Source organism: Pseudopipra pipra, chromosome 3, assembly GCF_036250125.1.
Source record: "Pseudopipra pipra isolate bDixPip1 chromosome 3, bDixPip1.hap1, whole genome shotgun sequence".
Classification (NCBI taxonomy): domain Eukaryota; kingdom Metazoa; phylum Chordata; class Aves; order Passeriformes; family Pipridae; genus Pseudopipra; species Pseudopipra pipra.
The window spans coordinates 18112054-18128902 of NC_087551.1; the positions used below are offsets into that span (position 1 = coordinate 18112054).

The 16849-nt window shown below is 41.2% G+C and overlaps 1 protein-coding gene across 2 annotated transcripts in view; it reads left to right on the forward strand.

Annotated features, from left to right (window-relative positions):
* TP53BP2 (tumor protein p53 binding protein 2) overlaps positions 1 to 16849 on the forward strand; it is a 49469-nt gene that overhangs the window by 962 nt on the left and 31658 nt on the right. The window contains exon 1 of one of the 2 annotated variants that reach the window (XM_064648116.1): positions 12036 to 12179. The exons of the other annotated variant lie outside the window; for it this stretch is intronic. The gene's annotated coding sequence lies outside the window, so the exon portion shown is untranslated. Of the gene's footprint in view, positions 1 to 12035; positions 12180 to 16849 lie in introns of those variants that run through there. 2 annotated transcript variants of the gene reach the window in all.

Below are 16849 nucleotides of genomic sequence, written 5' to 3' on the forward strand. Positions count from 1 at the left end.
AAAGCAAAGCACAGAAGCTTTGCTTAGTTTCCAGCACAATATATGTGAAGGTGGTGGCGTAAACTAATTTCCTTTGAAAGTACACCTGCCACCGAATACCTGGTTTTACCAGCAGGGATGCCGCATGAAATCCGTAGTCTGTTGTTCAGAGAAACTGGAGTATTTGCAGAAAATTCCAACAAGCTTAATACCTGTTTAGTCCGAGTTGAGGGTGCTTTAAAGTCTTCTCTGTGCCATCCTCCCCCGGGCGATACGGCCTGTCTTACCGAGCTCGATACCGAGTAGCTTTGCACGCATAGGTAGTTCTTTCAGCAGCACTCTTCTATTGAAGATTATTTCCAGTTTAACTCTTCAGGAACGGGGTGAATCAAGCGAGGAAGGAACTGTACTGGAAGGTGAAACTGGGAATCCGTGCTGAAAGGGTATGGGTGTTTCAGGGAAGCTTGTTTTGCTATAGGTGTGAGGTTCTTCCTCTGCAATTAGGCGGAAATAATGAGCGATAATTTGATCTCGCAGAACACTTGAGTAGGGTGACTATTGCTGTAGCTAATGAAGAGGAACAGACAGAATATGAGCCCAACTACAGATTAAATAGCTAATGTGTTGTGCAAGAGTGGTGGTGTCTGCCTATGAAAACTTGGGAAAACAAGCAGTAAATATAATAAGGTGTTAATTCAATCCCTGTCAAAACTGAGCTAGGTAAGCGCCCTCATATAACAGTGAAATCTCCTGTTGCTGATGAGTTCCTTGTCACTGAGTTCAAATAAAGGAGAAAACAAGCAGGAGCAGTCTTACCCCATCAGCATTTGCAAGTGACAAGTTCCAGAATATGCATTGCCCCGGTGGCTCAGACTTCTCTTTGGCTCATGACTCAACTCATTAGTGATTCTGTTTTTTAACACATAAATAAAGGGATGAATGCAGCCTTTTCAGTTTGTGTTTACTGTGAATAATGAAAGATATGTGAAGGTTGACAGTGGCTTAAGGAATTAAAAATACAGGTATCATGAGTATTAGAACTTAAATTCAACTAAAAAAACCCCAACCCAAACCCCCAAACCAACAGCAGCCCAAAACAAAAAAATGTCAGTTTTGTTATAGTCTTCAGAGGGATAAGATTTCCAAAAGTGCCTAAGGGTGTTACAGAAGTACACTGGCCCATTGACTGCAGGACACATAAACAGTCACTTACCACTTTGAAAGCATTTTATATCAAGTATTCTTACATGAATGTGAATATGAAAGTATGGAAAATGCAGTGTCAGAAATCATTATCTTTTTTTTTTGGTAAGTATTTCTGCAGATTTCCTCATCTTTAATAATAATAAAACCTCATTCCTCTTTTAACAAAGAAATTAAAAGAGTTTGAGGTGGGAGAGAATGAGGGTTTTGAAGAAAGTCGGAAGGGAACTGGATGTAAGTCCTCTTGTATTTATGTGATAATGAGGTGTTCATGGACTTGAGTATCTTTATCTGCATTGTTTGAATGAGTAGTAGACTGGCCTGAAGCCATCTACAAAATGTTTTGTTTCTTTCTTAATGTTTCTTAAGGTGTCTCTTTCTTTTTCCCACCTGCAAATAAAATCGTCAGTATAAGATTTTTTTTAACTCTCAGCTCCAGGTCCATCTCCTGTGTTCTAGAAGAATAGCGTGGGCGAGGGATTAAACAACAGTTTGTGACCCCAACTGGGGAATACAGGCAATGTGAGCCCAGCCAGGAATTCACCTCTGAGTAGCTGCCAGGGCAAAGCTGGGAAACTGCTGTAGCAGCATAACTACTCGTGCTCTTGGGAGACTACCCTGAAATGGGAATGTTTTCCTTGTGGTAATGACAGATAGGAGCTCAACTGCTGCTGTAACCATATGGCAGGACAGTGATTGAAATTCTGCATGAGGGTGTACTGTGAAGTAATTTGTGTGTAGCTGTACTGATGAAGGTAATAACAGGGTTAATGCTGGCAAGCTGTGTGAAGTTGTCTCACCTTTCATCTGTGAAGGCTTGTGGGAGTGTGACTAGTACTGTTAAGTAGTGAAAAGGAGCTGGAAACATTTTCTAAAATAGCATATTTTTCTGCAGCATAATTGATCTCTCTCCCTTATTTTACATTATTACCCTAAAATGAGCATGTAGAAATAATTTGCGTCATTATACATGCTGGATAAATGTTTGGGGCTTTTTTTGTTTTTGTCAGATAGTGGGAGGTAAAACAGATTGAGCTACCCTTTAAAGCCCAGGGAAGTTTTTGGATCAAACCCCCTTGATCTAGATAACAGTCCTTTTTGCAATTTGAATTATGTGCAGTAGTTACTGGAGGGCCTCCTTGAGATCAGGATGGATCCAGGCATACAGCTGTATTGTTAGGGAGTAACTTGGCAGACTGGAGAGCACTTAAATTCCTTAAGTTTTGCCTTCTATCATCAGAAATGACTGAAATTTCTGAATCTGAAGTTTCCTGACGATGATGTGTTCTTTTCTAAAAAGGTTAAGCTGCGGTTTTAAGTGTAACACTGCAACTTTGATACCACAAGGAGTTACACTTTCCTCCTAAGGTCTGTTGAACGTCTCGTCCCAAGTGGTCCTCTCAGAGTTGCTATGTCCAGTGAGCACTGCACTTAAAGTACATCTTTTCATTGCAGAACGCTCACTACTCGGTGGATATGTGTATTTTTTATCTTCAAAACAGCTTTAATTGTAGTGGTTTTTTACTTGTTCCATTAGGTTGTTAATTGGAACTGCCATATGGATTCTGAATTACTGAAAGAGTATAGTAGTAGCTCATCTTTGGCAATTTTCTTAGGAAACACTTTTCTGGTAGTTTAACTAAAGAACTTTTAGCAGAAATGAATCTCTTGCCCTTTGTAAGATGAGCAGCTATAAGTTTGTAAACAAACTGACCCCTGGTAGAGTTTGTTATGATAACAGTAAGTGAACTGTAGGATCTCAGGCCTGTTTCCTGTGGTCTTTGAATTATTTAATCTCTGATCAGGTTTATCAGTCATTAACACTGTTTTTCTTGTCCCCTTTCATGGATTTCAATGCATGAATGGGATTTCAGACTGTGAGCTGTTCTGAGAATATGCCTTGTATCTTCATCTGATTGGAGGATTTAGCTTGTTGTGTCTTCTTTTAACTGAATTTCCCTTAGTAATTTAAAAGTTTTAATACTGTATTAAAACAGTATAATGTAGTACTCAGTGCTTAAGTATCTTGTCTAGAATGCTAAATAAAGCTTAGGTGATTGTTTTGTTGAGCTTTCTTAGCTCTAAACTTATCAAACCTTGTGCACTTCCCTTACAGATTGTGACCTGTTCTCAATAGAGAACTCTGCCTTGAGGTTCCCACAGTGCTTTTTTTTTCTCCCCTCCCCTCCCTTCATGTTGTTACAAGATCTTTTTTACTTTTTTTTTTCCCCATCCAGTTAAAAATCTTTTCAGGGATAGTTTTAAATGCATTTAATTTCTCATATGACTTTTTAAATATCTTAGCCCTCCATCTGCAATTTGTGTTATATTATGCAACAGTATGTTAAATATCTTTGCTTCTTTGTGTGGCTTTTATCAGAAATGGGGGAAGGGCAATATTACAAATTCATACCAGATCAAGCTGTGGAGGCCGTGGGAATAGCTAATTATGCTGCTTCTGATCTATTCAACAGTTCGGGGTGTGAGTGCCTCGTGGGGCTCTTGCATTTACAGTTTCAAGGGCTAATGTGCAGTCATGAGGTTTGGGATGGGTGGATAATTCATGGAGTTTTGTTTTGTTTTCTCCTTCCGAGTGTTGTCAGATGGGATCTCTGCTTTGTGGGATTAATTTACATGCGAGTCAGTTGGACTTTGAAAGAGGGAGGTATAAAGGTTATTTCAGCAGAATAAACTACTGGAATGGCAATGTGCCTGGCATTCCTTTCAAATTATTGATTAAGAAACAGTGCTGAAAGTGCTCCATTTGTCTAGCCTCTGTCCTTGTTAGTAGTCTGCCTTGGGGACTCTCCTTTCTCTCCCACTGTGCGTGTTATTGAGCTTGTTTAATTATGGGCAGAGCCGTGCCTTGCTACCGTACAGCTTCTCTGAAGAAGGAGTCGGATAATCCCGAGGAAACGGACTCAAGCTGCCTCCTGTGGCTTGGTGGCACCGTTGGAGAAGGACTTTTTGCTTCCTTTTGCATGTGCCCACTCATAACAAAGGAACCACCAGATCCTTTTAATCTGTGGGCTTTCACCATCTTCTGAAGTGTAAAAACTAACTCAATGCTCTGGAAAGTGGAGGATGCTCCTATTTGTGAGGTAAAGAGCAGATAAAACTGTTCTCTTTGCTCACAGTTTTATTATCTTCAGGCCTGGTTTCTCTCAGCTTAGTCACTTGTGAGTCAGGCAAAGTCTTTTTGATCTTCAGTTCCCAAACAGTTGGATGATACTGTGTATAAAGGTCACTGGAAATTCTGGACATCACGTGAAGTATACTTAACTACCTTAGTTAGTAACTACGGCTTAACTGTTGTAGAGGTTTCAGACTTTTCTGTGAAACATGAAAGATCTGAAATGTTGTTTAAAAGACTGTAAGATAACTTGCTGTAGTTTGGGATAAATGTTCATGGGAGAGGAAACAGGGAGTGAATTAGGGACAGAACAGCAACTGTGACTCTGGCATGTTACAGGGCAGAAACTAGTCTTCCGCTTTTGCTGTTTGCATTTTGTTAATCATTAATATTCAGGGTCTTGCTGCTGCTGTTTAGAGTTAGTCACGCATGTGTCCTCATCGGTTGTTTAACCACAGCAGTGGTATTGTGTGGATGTTGAACCCAGGGCTGTCTGAAGATGAACCTTTTGGGTTTTGTTGCTGTGGCGTTAATACCAAGGATTTTTTTAGCTGAGCTGGTTATGTTGTTTCTGTACCAATTTCTTCTCTGCTACTGTGGTGCTTCCATATCATATGATATGGTCTTTTTGATAGATGGCTGTGTACAATGCCCTAGCTTTTATTGGTGTATGTTTTAAAAAGGAGGATTGGGGCAAACTTTGCTTTTTTCTAATTTTTTTTTTAAAGCCTACTCTTATGTCTTTATTTCATCCTTTTGCAAAGTAAAGTATAGAGATTTTAAAATCAAGCATGTACTGCAGTTATCCCTCGTTCTATGTGGTTCTCTTTATTATTAAATTGATTCTTAAAAGCCTTTGTCTGCAGTATATCTGGGTTATAATACCCAAACTCGTGCAAAATCATGGGCACATTTACATGGAATTGACTGAAAGCTGACTTGAAAGCTCCGGACGTTGAGTTATTCCATATCAAACATTTGGTCTGTAAAATACTGACTGATGTGATTATAACATTTAATAAAGTGAGCAGAAGCTGCAGGGAGCTCAAGCTCCTTGTTAAAGGTCATGTGGTGAGTTCAGCCCGGGATTTGGGAGACCCACTGAGTCAAACCAACTGGTACATTGTGGTGCGTCTGGAATACAAGTCTGTTGTATCCAGTGTAAGTTTTAAAATGATCTTGCAGTAATTGCATCACCTGCACCTCTGTTTCTATAGGGTTGATCACAAATGGGGAGAGAACCTTGGTGGTAGTTGTGTTCCATGTTTGAGAACAGTCCTCAAAAGAGTTGACTTCACACACATGTAAATGTTCCCATTTCCTTGTTTAAGGCATATCTTGGATATGAGGCAGCGTGAGGGTTTTGGTTTGGGGTTTTCTGTTGTTGTTGAATAAGTGAGATTTCCCTTGTCTTTTGATACTTTTATTTTGTGAGGCTTAACTGCTTAAGGAGTAATTTAGATCTAAGCTTAGATTACTAATTTTCCTCTATTGCATTAAGAGTGTTAAATCCCTTTGTTTCTTCAAATTGAAAGCTGAGGAAGAGTCTCTGAAAGCGTGTATTTTTCTTACCTTCATTTTCCTTCTGTCATTTAGAAGAGAAAAATCCATTTTTTTTTCATCTTCTTCAGTGGATTCCTTTTTAATGCTGTAATTTTTACCCCATTTGAGCTCTATTCTGCACCAAACCACCAATGTGCTCAATAACTCCAGTGTAGCAGCAACCTGTGAGTGTGCGAAGAGGTTGCAGACATGCTGTGTGTGAACAAGGAGCTGGAAAACTTCTCATAAGCATGGGTGTAGAGTATCTTCCTTGCATTCTCAACAGTGTGGAGGCTTGAACTTCTGCAAGATGATTGTCCCCTTCTTGGGTTTAGTTAGCCACAAGACTCTTTAGCGAGACACACAGGGATCTCAACCCCTATTCATTAGTTTTGCTGGACAAAGTTGAAGTTGTGAAAATTGGCTGGGCTAGTGAATCACACAGAAATCTACAGGAAGGCTCTTAGTCCCTGTAGCTGGGTCTCTCATTCAGCTGTTTCTGTCATACCTGTGCACAGTTATAACTTGCTATTTTCCTTGCTGCCTGAGAGTGGTGGCTTGTCTGATGTGCTTTTTCCTTTTTTCAAGTGTGTTCAAAGACCTTTCTTTACCCTGCTCTCCATCCTATATAAGTGTATGCTGCCCTGAATGCAGAATCTTGCCCAAATCAGTATCTGAGCCATGGAGAGCAGTGATTGACAGCTCCTGCCAGACTTCTTCAGGAAAGCGAAACCCATTCTTGCCATCTTTGGGTATCCTAGGGCAGGGTAGACCCTCTAAAGGATGGTATTCCTAGAATTTGTTAGAGCTTCTTGATCTCAGCTGTAGTAAAACTGTGTCTCTCAACATAATCAAGTGTTCAGGAAAAGCTGACATAGCAGGGAATGATGGATTTCTGGCTGTAACAGAGGAAAGGGAGGGAGGTGTTGCTGAGTCGTGAAAGGCAGAATGTGTAGGGGCCAGGCCAATGCTCCAGACTTCCTTGGAGAATGCCATGAAGCTTTCCTGTGAAATCCCAAAAGCTGTAAAGGTCGTGTATAAGCTGTGTTCCTGAAGAACTTTGCTTGCTGCCCCATAGCCACTTTATCAGCATTACCCCTGCTGTATCTTTCAGCCTTTTGAGAACATGTTTTACTGCAAGTAAAGGTTTGTACAGGGAAGCTATGGAAACAGCACTCCATGCTTCTTGCTTCTGCATTGTTATTCCTCTGCTATTGTATGTAGGTCTTGCCCAAGAGACCCTTCTGCAGAGTGGTTTACCTGTGTTGTACAAAACCCATTGTTATTTAGAGTGCTTGTCTTGCAAATAGTATTTAGTGATGTTGGGTTAGAGAAGTTTTCTACCTCCAGGGAAGCTGAATGAGCAGCCAAATAGTGACAGGCTGAGAGGGACAATTTCTGAAGTTCTTCGAGCAAGAGGAGCCTGGCATAATGTAAATGTTATTTGACTAAACTCTGTTTAATTCATTTGAAATAGGTGTGACACCACCTAAGCAACCACCATTTCACACAAGTCCATCTGCAAAGCTCGTTTTGTCTGACTTTGGTGTGACAACATGTAAAGCCAAAAGCCACCCAGGCAGGCCTGCTGCCTTGCCCTGATGAACTGCTCTCCCTTCACTTCTCATCTGGCATGTCTGTGTAGAGCCTGGTATTGCCTGGAAAGAGCTCTGGGGAGTGAGCGGCACTTAAATAAAACCTGTCAGACAGTGATCAACTCTACAATCTGCCACCCTTCTGCAGCTTCTGTTACAGTAGCTGAATGTTTTCGATAGAAGTTAAAGTATGTAGAGCTCCACATTACAGGAGCAAAGGTTAGATCAAGCAGGGTGCTTGAGCTAATGTACTGGTTGAAGGGTCAAGGTTTCTCCTTCCCAGTTCTGCTGTGGTTGTACATATCCCATTATAGTTGACTTAAGACCATCTGGCAATCATTTTCAGTGTTGGAATAGCCCTACCAACCTCTTTTAACTTGCAAAATAACGAAAAGGATTGGTCTGTTTTGGTGCAAAAGCTCAGTGCATCCCCTGTGCCAGCTGAATGTATGCTGTTTCAGTCACTAATGGCTTCCTGTGTGTTTGCAGCCCAGAAGTAGTAGGACAAAACCCCTTTATGGCTTTGAATAATAACATCAACTGTTGTCAAATAGGTATGATCACCAAGCACAGGCATTTCATGCTGGTCATCTTTGGCATGGCTGGTGCCTGTGTTGATTGCCTGCAATGCCATGTGTGCTGGCAGTCATCTGGATCTGACAAGTGAAGGTCATTCTTCAAGGTGCACTTCATTGCAACAGGAGTGTACCCACCCAGAGCTGGTGGTGTGTTGGAAAGAGCTGCCCTTCTGCGAAGCTGTGGTGTGACATTACACCTAATTAATTTAATAGTAGGATGCTGCTGAAATGGATGGTCTTGTTCCTTTGGTTTCCATCCACACCCAAAGCCACGTGTCTCTTGTAGCTTCCCCTTGAATTTAGTAAGGAGTTCGGTGATGGTCAGCTGGAAATGCTGCCTACACTAAAGGCAACAAGCAACTAAAAGACACACAAGTGGAAGTGATTTGCTGTGTGGCTGCATAATCATACATAAGGGGGCAGATTTGAGAAGCCCACAATGTGCCTCTCTCAGTTCACCATTTAGGTTGGCTGAGCTGTAGCAGTCAAATGGTACTTTATGCTTTCCTTAACCTCCATGTTGTCTTGAGAGTTGGTAATAGAGGGGAATTTCTCCACCATCTGTGTCGTCTCTCACTGCAGGGGTTAATTTGGACTAACATACATATAATTTATTCTGGCGAGGCCGAGGAGCTCACGTAACAGGAAGCCTCTCCATCGTAGCAGCAAATATGTAGGAAGTCAGATCTGATTCTGGAAGCAGTAAAGCATGCACACTGTTGTGCTGTGTGGTCTGAAATTCCTGGTTTGCATTGGTTTGGTTTTTGTTTGTCCTGAAGGTGGGTGGCTGAATAGTGTGTTCTGAGGTTACAGCATAAAGGAGATGTCAACCTGTGGTGTGTTAAAATGGCTCTGAATTTCATGTTGTAGTAATGCACCTTAGGATACCAAACTGATCAGGCTGTGTCACAGAACAGCCCAAACAGTGTGTCCTGTGACTTTTTCCACACTGGAATTGCCTGTGTGGTTAAGTGTGTCACTGTTTCAGGTGCCTGAAATGATGTATCCTCTGACCTACCTGTGCACGTCATGAGTGTTTTGGTTTGGTTGTAGATCTGTTTCATGGAGGTGGGACACAGATTTTGGCAGCTATTTTCCTGGGGGAGTGACTGACATGATGTATTTTCGAAAATGTTTGGCACTGAGCTCTATGGAGTTGCTGGATTTGGAGTAAATGAGTGTTCTATGCTTCTTTTTTTTACTGACTCGCTACATGATTTGTGTTGCTATTATATTGCAAACCATCTGCTTTCTTGTTCTTTTTTTTTTGAACTGTTTTAGATGGACCTTGACTTGCAAAAAAAAAAAAATCATCTTTTCTGCTTCAATACCCCACTTCCCCCATGGGTGCTCCCACCAGCACAGCACCCTGGTACCAGTAAATAGAAGGTAATAAATTAGCCTGATGTATGGGTAGACACTTGTTGTATGACAAATTTGCATTAGCCTTGCACGTACTGATGGGCTGAGGTTGGAGTGCTTCCTGGTGTGAATGTTCATTGTCTTTTTTTTGGTGAGATTATTATGTGTTGGCTGGAAAAGGAGAAAATGAGTATTTTTAAACCCAGGAAGAGTTGGTGTCTTAGGGAGTGGGCGATGTGTTGTGGGTGGCACAGGTGCCAGAATTACTGTGATAGCCTGTGTTGTTTGTGTAGGTTGTGTTAAATATGCTTTCATCCCTGACGTCAATCTGGTTTTGCTGTTCTCCATGAAAGGTCTTGTCTCGTACTAAATCTTTTTTTATTACCAGTAAAAACACTAGGCTTTCTTTTCACTGTGAAAGTGTCCATGTGTTTTAAGGGACTGTTTTGAGAGGTGTGATTCTCATGGAGTCCCAACAGGGCACACTTTGCATGCCCTTTTATTGGCCTCTGGCCATCTAGGAGGCCAGGAGAACCTGATGCTTATTCCCAATGAGGGGGGGATGGATGCAAAGCTCTAGAGCAGCGAGAGGAAATTAGTTTCTTTTTTATTTTCCTTTATTTAGTTATTGCTTTTTTCTTTTTTTTCAGTACAAAGACTGCCTCTGGGTTTGACGCAAGTACAGAAAATTGGGATGATTCAGGCTTAAGCCTGAGTTCATAACCCCACTCATTATGCTTGGATGTTGCCTTGGCTTTAGGCTCTTGTTGGGCACAATGCGTGTTGCGATAGTGAAGAATGGGAGGAGGAGGAACTATAACCCCCTGTGGTTATGTTGAATGAGTTGGACTGTTTTCCACACCACGGTATCTATTGTAAGAATTGCATGGTATCGTTTTATCTGCCTGAAAATAATATTAATTTCTTTCTCCCTGTGTACCAAGTGTCTGTAACTTGGTGCTGAACGCAGAGGCCTCCAAAGATCCAATTCTCCTTTACTAACTCCAGGAGGAGGAGGAGCAGGCTCCAAGTAGGACACCAACAGTACAAGCCCAAACACCGTGTGTAGGCTTGCTTTTCTGACTGTCAGCTTGCAGCAGTGAAGTGTACAACAGTGCAAAAGGAGTGTCTGTAAGGAACCACGAGGAAGGATTTGGGGAGAAAGGGAAAGAGTACGGTGGGGTAGGAGGCAATTTTATTGTAGGAGAGGATCTTCACAGATGGCAGTGGTAAGGGATCTGTCAACGTGCTGCCATGTGGTATAATATGAAGAATATATTCAGGGTTTGTTTACCCTGAATTCTTGCAGTTGTTTAACTACATTGGTGCAAATCCAAGTGTGGATTCAGGTCTGAGCAGAATGAGCTCTACGTGATTTGTTGGCAAATGTGGGTGCTCAGTAAAAGGCTGTGGTTTCTTACATGTGTTACTGAAACCAACTTAGTTTATATATCTTACAGGCCGGTTTGCTTGGTTTGTATCTTTCAGATATTGTTTTTTCCTACTAAATGCTGATGCTGCAAAAATTACTTGCAAAAGTATAGGTGGCTTTAAAAGCTGAGTTTGCTTGAAACATTCTTACCTTGTGTGCTATGTGATATCTCAACTAAGGAGAGGGGAGTTATGTTGCTGCTGTGCTCAGTGTTCATCCAAAATAGTGAGCTTCATTTGCGTAGACCCTTCTGGTGTCGGACTTATGGGAGGGCTTTTACTTTCCTGTGTGTGAAAATGCCTGAAGAAAAATGTCAAGTTGAAAACCATAACTTGGGTTCAAAGTAAGTCTTTGTTGGGAAAGCTCTCTTAATGACCTCATGCATAATAATCTACTGAAAGAGGGGGTATGTAGGTCAGGAATCCTGTATTTACCAGTCCTGAGCTTTGCCTGATAGATTTCACAAAATCAAAATGGCTAAACTAAGGTGATGATTTCCTACAAGGTTTGGCATGAAGATTGTAACTGCATCTTTCTCATTAGTAAGTCTGAACTGAAGCACTGAGCTCTGTCTTTGAGGTTGAAGTCCATGAAGTAGGAGGATTGCAAACCTGCATCCATTAATTTCAGGCAGTAACGATACTTGGCCAGAACTCAGGCTGTTTTCCTTGCAGCTCTTCAGATTCCCCTAATGATGATTCAGATGCATGCCTGATAGTGAGATGTAATGTGGCATTTGTGCTGTAGTGTTTTCCCAGTTTAACTAGCCTGTACCAAAAGCAGATGGCTTTGATTCTGTTCTCTCTACATTAAGGATAAGAGGGAGAAATAAAAGGGAAGCTTCTTCTTTGCTGTTTCCAGCTTATTTTCCCCATTCCCCCAAAGTGCACGTAGATCTATGTTGTATTTTAAGTCCTGGAAAAAACTGACATTTTTACCAAAGATAGAATACAAATGCATGATAAACTTATCCTTAAAATAATCTATACAAGCAGAAACTACTGTGCCATTGAGAGTAAAAGCTCAATCTTGTTTTCTGCTGTGATACAATTGAAAGGGAAAAGGGCTGTGCTTTATATAGACTGGGAATAATCTGAACAATCCCATGGTGCTTCCTACTGTACTCCACCTACCTTGCATCATAACTTCCTTTCTCTCATTTATGGCCAAAAGCCAGTACAATATAAACGGAGTAGTGTATGCGGCGGGTGAGATGGCAAGGACTGAACTCCAAGCGTTTGGGTGTGGCTGTAGACAAATGTTAAACTTTACTCTGCATTTCTGTTGAACCTTTGTTGAACAGCTGAATATGAAAAGGATCAGGGATAGCAGTCATCCTGTGTGCCTGTCTTCTAGTAAGTCTATTATTATCTTTTGCTTACCTTAATCTTTCGCTTACCTTAATCTTTAGGCACAATAAGTGAGGATGTTGCCTCCTGAAGGACTGTTTTCAGGCTCTGAGGAACTTCATGCAAAAGAATTGCTGAATTACTTTATTATGGTAGTATATTTTGCATTGAATGGAGAGCTGTAACTGCACCAGCTCTGAATGCTGCTTATCAGATCAGGAAAATGTGCTGTTGTGCAGGCTGTCTTCTGTTGTTTAGAAAGTTGCATCAAGTCAGCAAAAATACCTATTTTAGCTGCTGATTTCTTTGTGGCCATCTGGGAAGGTGCAGCATCAGTGTACCCACTAGGTAAGATGCAAGACTTCCATTTAAAACTCTTTATTTGAAGGGGTTTTCTGTTTATCGGGGAAGACTCATTTATGGTTGAAACTGTGGGGGAAAGCAGTTATTTCTTATTTGTCACCTGCTTGAAATATGATAGTCTATTAATTATAAAATTTCAATATTGGTAGTTTTTCAGCTAACTAGAACTAACTTCTAAAATACATTTTAGTTCACAATGTAAATTCATAGAATCTTAGAATTGTTTAGGTTTGAAAATACTGAAAGAGTGACTTTTAATGCGTCCTTAAAAATGAGAGCTAAGAAAATGTGTTATGCAAGCTAAGACCATTATTTAGCTGTGCTAGGGAAATATAAAAACCTTGAACACTAGTAATGAGTGGTTCAAGGGTATTGGGTTTCAGTCTAAAATGCAGCTAATATGGAATGTGGTACAGAATTATGGTATTAGCTCTAATGCAAGGTAATGAAATGAATCATGATTTCCATAGGCAGTATGCTTGTTTGGCTATCAAATAATGTGATTGTCTCTGTTTTTGCCTTCTTGTACACCTCAGTTTCCCTGCCTGTAAAGTAGGAAACTGCTTGCTTGTGTCATGACTTCCTGGCCACAAGATGCTTTGAAGATGAAGAATACTGTGTGAATAGATGCCACGGTTTGTATTGTGTATTACATGCTGTGCAGGAAGACTGCATAAAGTTAGGAATTCAGCAAATACTGAAAAGCAGGGTTGTTATTTTTTAAAATATATTCTCTACTTGGTTATAATATCTTACAAGGGACTGAGTTTTGCTGATTGTTGTTCGTTGCTGACATTTTATGATCTGAGTTAGATCTTTCTCTACAAACCTGGGGGAGGAGGGAAGTATGTGCCTTTTAAACTCAGGTAGCTTCAGGAATTAATGAAGTGCTTGTATTTTAATTTGGACCATGCACCATAATAGTGTTCCCCTGAATACTTGCATCCCAAATAATTGAATGTTATTAGTATTTTAGTTAGAAAATGTCTAGTCTAACATCTTTTAATACCTAAGATGTGTGACATCAGCTTTATAATAACTAAGGAGTAAGAGAAATCTTATCCTTACAGAAACACGATCAAAGCTGAAAAGTAAATTGCATTTCTGTTTTTCCCCCTTTAATCAATAATTGAAGCCTTCTGATCTAAGGAGAAGAGTGATGTGAGGCCTTTGATATGAAATGATATTTCATTGGATGGATGTAAATTATAAGACGTGTGTCTGCTCAGGTTAGTATTCCAGATGTGTCTGGAAGCTATTTCTTCTGGTTTTGGCGCTTTTTTTGGGTGTTTTTTGTGTGTGTGTGTGTATTGCAACAAAGCAGGAGCCAAAATGTGGTGTGGCCGTAGCCTTGCACTTCTGTAGAGTTAGCCATTCCTAAATTTTTACTTTCAGTTGAAAATGTATTTGCAGATGTTGAGATCTGTTATGTTTAATACTTGTATAATTCCTGTTGATGAGCTTAGCAATGACTAGGTCAGATTTGCAGGCAAATGTAAGGCTATTTGGGACTGCGGTGCAGAAGAGAGATGGAGGATTATAAAATAGGGTGTGACTTGCTTGATTTGATGCCCTCTTCTGTCCTCCTGCTTGGTTCCTTTCTTGTTATATTCTGTTCCTGTTCCTGGGTGTGCTACCATCCAGACTTGGAGGCTGTAGTTGAGGTGATGCATGAGTAATATGAGCTGAAACAAAATTTCATGCTGAGGAGACTCAAATTTGGATTTTATTATATTTGTGTCTTAAGTGGGAGGCTTTTTTGAGACATGAAGTCCTCCTTTATGTTCAGTATTCTGCCATCCAGTTGTTTGTAAGTCATACACTGCAGCCATTCTGTGCAAGAGCTCTTTCTTCCTTTAGCTCATGTGACCTTGGTCATCTCTTTGCCCTTGGTGCAGCCGATCGAACTGCCTCGTTTGGTGGCTCCATAACTGCAAACTTTTATTTTCTAAGCTGTAGCAGAGTCAGCTGAAATCTGTGATGTGATTTTTAAAAGGAAGTGCTTCAGTAGGTACACAACACATCCCTGGTTTCTCCCAGGTATGCCACAGTACTGCAGTGCTTTCACATTTTAAAGCTTTCCAGTACCTATAAATAATGAGTCTGTCTTCGAGGTGGGGAATGAGGGGAAAATCTTTAGTTTAGAACTTACTTAGGGACCTGAGTTTGGTTTAAAAATGCTCAGTCTATATGCTGGGCATTCCTAAAACTCATTCTTTAAAAGTCTGTAGAGGAAAAAAACCCTGATCCAAGGTTATATGAAATTGTCAGCTATTTCAGTATTTGCCTTGGTGCTGTCTTAAAGAGAAGTTCATGGTCTGACTGTGATTTGTCTTCTTCTCATTTCTTTTGTCAAGTCCTTCAGTTATATCTAGCTTGAAACTGAATCTTTTTCTTTTTTTTTTCCTGAATTCTTGGATGCCTGTATACAGCTGTCTTAACCACTTTGGTTTTGCAGAGGAGCAAGAGGCTGCTTTGTGCTCCAGCTTGGTGAAATCTACAGGATTCCAACTTGTGAAAAGGGTGTCATGAGAGTGTTCTTATTTCCTTTGTTTTTCTTTGCCACACAGCAATAAAATTGCAATATAATCTGTTAGGGTGGTTAATGCATGTCACAGTTGAACCATTCCCAGGAGGAGGGTGAGTTCTTGGGATCTTGGTGTGAGGTGGTGCAAACCACAGCGGCCACCAAGGGTGATGAGCAGCACCCAGAAGCCAGAGTAGGCTTTTGGTTCACATCAGTTTCTTTACCATTTCCACTTTTCTCTGAGGAGAGGCATCTCTGTGATGGATACTCTCTGGTCAGAGCTCTGATGTGGCCGGGTGGGGAGCAGGGTACCCCAGGAGACCTCGCAGATGTGCAGGCAGTGGTGATAAACGTGACAACTGTTTTGGTGTGAGAGGAGGAACACAACTATTTAGAGAACTTAGTCATCTCAGCATTGTCCCTGGAGCTAAAGGGAAGCAGAATGAGGTAACACCAATATCATAACCTTTTAGTTGCTTTAGACTCTAAGGACTTCGAGGTATGTTTTTAGGGAATTTGCAGGGTTTGTTTGCTTCCCCCCCCTTAGTTCCTAGAATATGTGGGATAGAGGTAATGCAGACACTACAAAGTCCCAGAAATGGCCCCCACACAGCAGGTTTGAGTGCTCTTGGCTTAATGTATTAGTAATTATCCTGAGCATTGTGGATAGAAATGGCAACTCGTGATCCTTCCTGTGTAGTTGCCTGTATTGCTAAATCCTAAGGATTAACAACTGGATATAGACAGGCACACTGAAGAGTGAACAGCCGTGCTAGGGTCAAATTAGGTCTGCTTTGTGTATAATGCCATGGTTTTTATAATTTTCTCTTAATTCCCATCTGTGAGCTCATCTTTTAAAACTAACAAATGTTATTGCAGATACACAGCCTGTGTGATTTAGTGGTGTTCTGAATGCGAGGTTGTACAGCATTAAATGTGAAGGGCTGACGTGCTTTACACACCTATATAACCCTGCTATAAAGCTATTTGGGAGCTTCTTTTTTTTATTTTATATTCTTCTGCCCCAGTTTTTGTGATTAGGAGATATTCTTACCTGGCTGCACCTGGCATCCTTCCCTGTCGGCCTCCTCTAGAAACACTGCATCTAGGAGGTAGCATGTTCAGTGACAAAAGATTAAAGCCAAGTGTCAGAGTTCCTGCTTGGAAAGCTTTGTCTTAATTTAGGTCAGTGCCTCGTTGTGCTGTAAACAGCAGAATGGTTGTCCCTGTCTCTACTATATAATAAGTGTGTGTGGTAAACTGATCCTACCTGCCTGCCTGCCACAGCTCTGGCCCACACAAAGCATCCTGGAGAGGGGAGCAGTGCTAAAACAAATTCCCTGCTGCCCGTGGTTGAGCACTGTGACCCCAGCTGACAGGCAGGATGCTCCCCTCCAAGAGCAGGACTGTGGAGGGAGCAGCAGCCTCGGTTCAAGCTAAAAATCCTCAAGCACTGGGTGTCCTGCTCCATCTGCCTGCCTGCTCTCCACGGGGTTAAAGAGTTCACTGGCTTCTGTGTCGGGGCAGTAACCAGAATTTTGTTGCTGCCTTTGCGTTTTCCACATCCTCTCTCCTAATTTCCCTCCTTACAAGCTCCAAGTTTGGTTTTTTCTTTGTTTGTTTTTGTTTTTGCTCCCCCCAGTAATGTGACAAGGAAAGGGTTGGGGGGAATTCAGCTATTTTCCTAAGGATTACAGGCAGTTTTGAGCTCGCTCTCTGCAGGCTTTTTCCTTTCTGAAGAAAGGTGTTTAGGAATTTATCAGAAACCCTTGTCTGGGGGAGCTGG